The sequence below is a fragment of the Falco biarmicus genome, chromosome 3 (assembly GCF_023638135.1).
Source record: "Falco biarmicus isolate bFalBia1 chromosome 3, bFalBia1.pri, whole genome shotgun sequence".
Lineage (NCBI taxonomy): Eukaryota > Metazoa > Chordata > Aves > Falconiformes > Falconidae > Falco > Falco biarmicus.
This window is the reverse complement of record NC_079290.1, coordinates 54,808,338-54,815,197: the sequence shown is the minus strand read 5'-3', so window position 1 is coordinate 54,815,197 and position 6,860 is coordinate 54,808,338.

The window sequence follows — 6,860 nt, the reverse complement described above, 5'->3', positions numbered from 1 at the left end:
CTTTCCATCCTTCCCAGTTGTGTAGGCTGGCATGGACCCAGGGACCCCTGTTCCCTCGAAACCTCCACATAAGCTCTTGGGGTCTTCCACACAGTGACTAGAGAGACACGCCAAGCACCACTTAGCCAGGCTATAGGGAGGCCAGGAGAGAGGTCTCTCTGCCAGCAGCGTGGTGGGTGCAGACCCCCTCCATGCAGGTCACCTCATGGGGCTCACAACCCATTAAACTCCGCCTGGCTCTGCACCTCTAGTTAACCTTGCTACATGACTGGCAGAAGTCAGGTCAAGCTTTCTTCTGATCTCAAAGGTGATGGGAAGAGCAGTGACATGTGCACTGAGTATTTCCAAGCCTAAGCATCCAGTCTTCCTTTTTGTAGCCCTTTTTTAACTAACATTATTCAATTAATATAATTTATCTTCAACATCTGCCTCATGGTGTCATTAGCAATTAAAATGGAGATTCAGAGCCATTAGAAGCATGGCCACAGAAACACTGAAATCCCACACGCCCTATTCTGTCCTCTGTGGAATAACTCCCACTGTTGCAACTGGAAGATACTTTTCTGGTCCCCTTCTACCACTGGAGAGCACCTATGCTACTAACTCTACTGCATCTGTGCTCTGCAAAAGGTTATGCAGATGCAGTGCCTGCTCCAAAGTGTGTGCCTCCAGAGAGCAAACCTGCAGCACCCACCAGCTGTGGACATTCGCTTCTTTAAGCTACTGAGAAAGATGAGCTTGGTGACAGGCAGGCAGCAGGTCACATCTGAAAGCAGGGCGAGGATGACTTTTTTTGCCCAGGACTGCACTGAAAGGAGGGCAAATGCATGGAATGATGCACCCTCCCTGACAGCCAGCTAGCTGCAGGGTACACTGCCAGTCATCACCTATCTACCCCTTCACATACCTAAAGCAAAGAGTGTATCTATACTGCGCTTGAAAGCATTGTGTAAAGATACATGAGCAAGCTTTAAATAACTTTGGGCATTGGGATCAGCTGTTTGCAGTGGAATAGATTCACAACAGTGCTGTTAGACCGTCCTCCTCACCTGAGTTAGCTCGTTTAAAACTTGCTGCTGTGCCCCTCCTGCAGGGCAGCCAGGACAGGGATGGAGGAGAGGTGAGGGGCTGCGTGTGGCCTCATCTCTCCCTCATCGAGGGAGACAGTTACACCGAACAATGCTAATGGGATGCCGTGAAGCCTCCACACTCCCTTATTTACAGACAATCTGTCCTACACTTTCTTAAAATTTTGGTCTATTCTTGCTTTTAACTGCTGGACTAGTGCAAGCAGGGTGCTGTAAGTATCTTACAAACAGCTGCTGTGATGGTTCATATATTATGATATCACTCCTAGTTGGTGGTGGAAATCAGAGTACTTGCTTAAAGTGATAGTTCCAGGACTTAAACGTAATGATTCACTCTTGCCTGAACCCCTGCTACTTTAATAAAATCAGTTATTATACATTCCACAGCTTTGTATTGTGGGCATGATCAGATTTATCTGTCCATTATAGCAGGGTATTTTCCTCATATCAGAGAAATCTTCTTCATGTTGAGCCAATTTAGAAATCTAGAAAATTTCAAATACAGTTTAAAATACTTCTTAAAGACAGTATAATTCCTTCCTCCTATCCTCTCCGAAATTGAGATAATACTTTCCTCTACTGAAATAAACTTTTGGATTTTCATTTTTTATTGACATGTCACTGCAGATGACATTTTGCTTTCTAGGTGTACTCAAATCTATAGACTTCATTACTAGGAGAAAGGAAATTCGTAGGTAACCTCAGATAAATTATCATAGTCAGCATCATGATCAGGAACACAGATCCATTAAAATACAATTTTCACAGCAAATTGTCTTTGGGGGAGAGCAAATCATTGCTTGAAATGAGCGTGCACAAGTAGAACACACACAGAGAGGCACACTCCAGCCTTCATTGGTTGTGAAAGCACATAGACTGCTTCTAGGAAAAAAAAAATATTTAGATAATAGTTGCAAAATTTGGTCAAGTTCGCGAGGCACTGTACCACCACACAGGTTTGACTACAGGAGACATCATCCCTCTAGGCCACGACTCTGGTAACTGATGTTTTCTAGAGAAAAAGATGCTCTGTGAATATTGACACAAACAAGGAGCTCCCTGGGAAGCTGTCAGTGGTGTGAATGGTTGAGGAACTGGAGCCAATGCAGTGTTCCAGCTCAACTGCAGTGTCCAAGCTTCCTCACTGTGTACTCTCCACCTTGGTACATTTTCAACTGCCATTTGGCCCTTGATTTTCTCCATTTTCTTCTGCTTAAGTTGAGAATTACAAAGGGTGGTTTTCTCCATGATTTTGTTAAGAAGAGATAGGTGCTCAGTTTCAATTTTGGATGAAGTACTTTAGTAGACTCTGTATGCATATTCTGCAAAATGTACTTCAACTCTCATAGAACATATTCATTTGAGTGTTATCCAGTATCAGCTCATTTATATCCCTGCAGATATATGGAGAGTTTCCCAGCCTTGAAAGCAAAAATCAAGAGACTAGAATTGGCAGCCATTGGCACTCATTTGGGTGAGAATTTTTCCTGTTCCTTGCACAGGTCTATATTATTTTTATCCTTTTAGAATTCATTCTTTTATTTTGGGGACTGCTGGAGGGGAAGCTAAGGAAGAAAACCAGAAGCCTTAAGGTAATGACTCAAGTAAATGTTCACACCTTCATTTTCTATGTGTGTTAAAACAAGAAGGGAAGAATGAAGGCAGGCAAATGCAGTCAGGGAAACTAGTAAACGCTCACCGGGAGGCATCGGCAGCAGAGGTGAGAGGTGAGAGTGGAGTAATGAGCTTCCTGGCTGAAACACAGCCCCTTCCTTTCATCACTGGGGTCACGAGTGGCTGTCACATCGGTCCGATCCCAGGGAAGCAGAGGGGCAAAGGGCTGTGCTTTGCACATGAAGGACAGCCCTACAGGCAGCATGTGTATGGGTAGGGTGCAGGGGAAGGCAACTCAAGGATGAAGAAGTAGTTTCTTTGAGAAGGATGGGGAAGGTACGATGAAACAGAATGAAGAAGAGGCATTGTAAACCAAGGTCTGTTGGTAAACGACAGGTAAGTGCAAGCCAGCCATGAATAAATTCAGGCTAGAAATCAAGAGAAGTTTTCTAGCTTTGAGACCTGCAAGCTTTGGAGGAACCTTCCAGTTAGAGCAGCTATAGAAAAACTGTTTATCATAATGTTAAGAAAGGTGGCTGTGTTGGGTAGAAAGCATTATGTTTTATGGTTGCTGGAGACAGTAAAGTACTGGACCCTGTAGCCTGCAAGATCCTTTCCTGGTCAGTGTTGATAAATGCATTTGTTTGCTGCATATCAAGGTGAGGTTATGTGAACAAATATCTCAAACCTTTCTGTTCCTCCCAGAACTTCCCCACCAGCAGTCTTCTCCACAGCGCAAACCTTACTGTAAAGTAAATGTGAGGCTTGAAGAACAAACAACCACACACCAGGAGGAATGATGTTAAACTGAAACTCTCAACTGCTTCTGTGCGGGTTATTAAGGGCTGCAGTCTGATATCCTCGCTACCTGTCTACCAGGAAAAGCATTTCTTCTGACATAGGAAACTGCAACTTGGTGATGGAAGCTGACTTAATTACAAAATTCCTGTCGGAGCATCAAACAGAAAGTACAAAAGGAAGATTCAAAGGTCACTGAACTGTGTTCCCAAGGGCTGAGCAGAAGTGGTGTAACTCTAGACAGCATCACCTTACACTCCTCACCTTTAAGGTGAGCAGGGCCTAGAAAATTGCTACAATTTGGATAGCTTTATGATATATTTTTAGCATCATTCCAGTGGGTTTTGCTTCAGTTGAAATCCAAAGTGAGCCTGCAGGTTGGTTTCTAGTTTCTAAAGACTGGTTTAACTTTTTTGTAGTAAATGTCATCGATCTTAGTGTCAATAACCAGACATATCGGAACTGCCTGATTATTATGCTATTATAATGAAGGACAGATTTTAGGAATGTTAACTGCAGCAGAATGAGCTGTGGCAAAAGCTGCCTGATTGACAGATAAAGCATTTAGACTGTTTTCTTATCTGTTTTTTTTTGGTTGGTTTTTTTTTTAATGTTAAGGTGAATGGGCATGTTGAAGTAAATATAAAAGGCAATGAGCCAGAGGAAAAGTAAAAAACCAAGTACATTGCAGTCAAAAATACCAGGGTTTGTGTGTGTGGCTCCTGGGCACCATCATGAACCTGCACCCCAGGACAACAGGTCATCCCAGGAATAGCCAGTGCTCGGAGCATGCAGTGTCACCGGGGAGGACTCATGCGTACTGCCATGTGGTGCCAGGTTCTATTCTGACGGAGAAGCCAGGAGCCTGGTAGGGGAATACACTTCTTTTCCTCACACACATGAGGTTATGTCAGCTTTGGAACTGGAAACTTGAAGTGGTTGAAACATACTGGATCTCCAAGGCTGACGAGGAAACTGGGGAAAGGTAGCGTTTGCCCCATGACTTTTTTTTGACAGTGCCAAGTCACTGCAGTAAAAGACATTAATGCCACAGTCATAACTCTTGCCTTGAGCTCTCAGGGATTTCTGTGTGCTTTTAAACATTCAATGAGCAGAAGAGTAATATCAAATAAGCGAGACTGATGTGGCTGCTCTGATATGTAAGATGTGAAAGGATGAGCTGTATGAGTCTCAGAGTACTACAGCTATGATTTTGTGGGTTAGAAAACACCATGAGAATGGGAGCATCTTCAGTGAGCAGGAACACAGGGGAGCTGACCGCACTGGAACAGAGGGCTCCAAGGTGGTGGAGGGGGAGGTTTGAGAAGTAACAAGGGCAAAACATCAGAGGAGAACAAGGTACCAGAAGCAGAAGGAGAGAAAGCCATAGGAACACAATCTTCAAAACAAGTCTAATGTTAGAATATTTACAAAATAATGTCAATACTTTAGTCCTTCTCTTACCCTAAATGCTGTAACAATACAGAGGAACATGTACAGAGCCTGGTTTCCAATGGAGCCGGCACAAAAACATTGCCAGCTAACTTGATGTTATCTGTTAAATGCAGTGTCTTTAACCAACAATCCTCTTTCACTTTACATCTGCCTTGGCATGAAAGCCATAGGTGTCATCAGCAAATGCTAAACCTGATGACATTTAGCCTCCTTTTTACTTTTGTTCGCTATTTCATCTTTGGCAGATGGGGCACTGCTTGATGCTCTGAACATGAAGCTTCAAGCCTGGTTTCTAAACTTGCCACAGCATACAGGGTTAATATTTTCTTCCCGCGTACCTTTTTCAAGGAAAAGAAAAAGTGAAGAACAAAAAACCGATATAAAATCGAAGCAACTCCCGCCTCCCCTGCAACACCATTGTGCGACACAGAGAAAGCAACTGGTGTTGCCGTAAGAGGGCACACTGCAGCCGCAGCTTCAACACAGCCCAGCAAATCTCTCCCAGGAATGAGAAGTGCCAGTTGCTTCCCCTCTGAGACCGAAGTGTTGGTGTACTAAAGAAAGTGCAGGAGGCTTTCTATTAAGATTCCCAAATCTTTGTTTGTCTGCTGGTTTCTCCCTCCTCACCCTGCCTCTTACCCTTTGCAGTCTTTATTTGGATTGCTTTTAAGTGAAAGTTTCAAAGCTTGCAGAACTGTTGCACTTAAAGTTAGTATCGCTGGCCACAGTTTTTAATGAATCTGTAATTTCTTTTGCTCTGTGTGTTACTTCCAGGGAGTGCACAACACTGTTTCGGAGAGTGTACTGTAGTATGTGCGCAGAAGAGAGCAAGTACATGCAAAGACATCTTACCTTGAAGAGATGTAGATCTCTCAGGAGATCACAGGAACCATGTCAGAAGCATCTTTGCAGTGAGTCCCAGGCCTTATATTGATAAAAAGATAAAGATAAAAAGATAAAACTGACACCAGCACTACCAGGAGTGCAGACAAAAATAAGAAAAATTGTTAATGAGCTGAAGGGATCAACATGTAAATCAAGAGCAGCAGATATTCTTTGGTTAAAATCATATTAACAAAACCCCACAATATTTGAAGGCCATAAAATTAATGGATAGAGAGAAACTATGTAGCTTAATAGAAACAGAGTATAGGAAAACTGAAATAAGCAGAGGCTACTACAAATCTGCTCCCAAGTTTCAGAGTAAAACAGTAAAGTCCTTTTGCAGGTAGGGTGGAAAAGTATTAATGCATGAACTGCGGGAAACAATCTGTCCCTGACAGAGGGGTACCTTGGATGTACTCAGCATTTTTTCCCCTACTTAATGACTTTGATAAGTACATAGGGAAGAGATTAAGGATTAATTACCTTTGTATTCAAATTGTACTCAGCATAATGATAAAGCATAACTTTTTTTTTGCAGCCGAAAGCCAAAACATATTCGGTGTCATTCCCTTTCCTTTTTTAAGAAGTCTGGAAACATACCAGATTCTCATGTGTGCCCATAATGTACACATTGAACTTACAGTAAAAGTTCAATCTATTGGAAGATTTCTTGTATTAGGGAGGCATTTCAGGAACTTGAAGAGAATCTCCTGCAGCTCACACTCGGTTTGATGTCACCCTTGTTTTCCTGGCTACCTCTGCACTGTTTCATGTTCCTCTGCTCCCCAGGGCTGTTTGCTTTATCACCTTTCCAGCCAATAGCCCACTAGTTTGAGTGCCTGGCTTCTGGGACAGAGATCATTCTTTGTTATACCTCCACACTTCCTAGCGTAGTGAAGCCCTGACCTCCCGGTTATCGTACTATGCTTAACTCCTAATAATGGTAATCTGACATGCTGGTACAGAATTGCATGTAATAAAAAGATAAACATTTATGTCAAGTAGCAAAACTCACAGCCT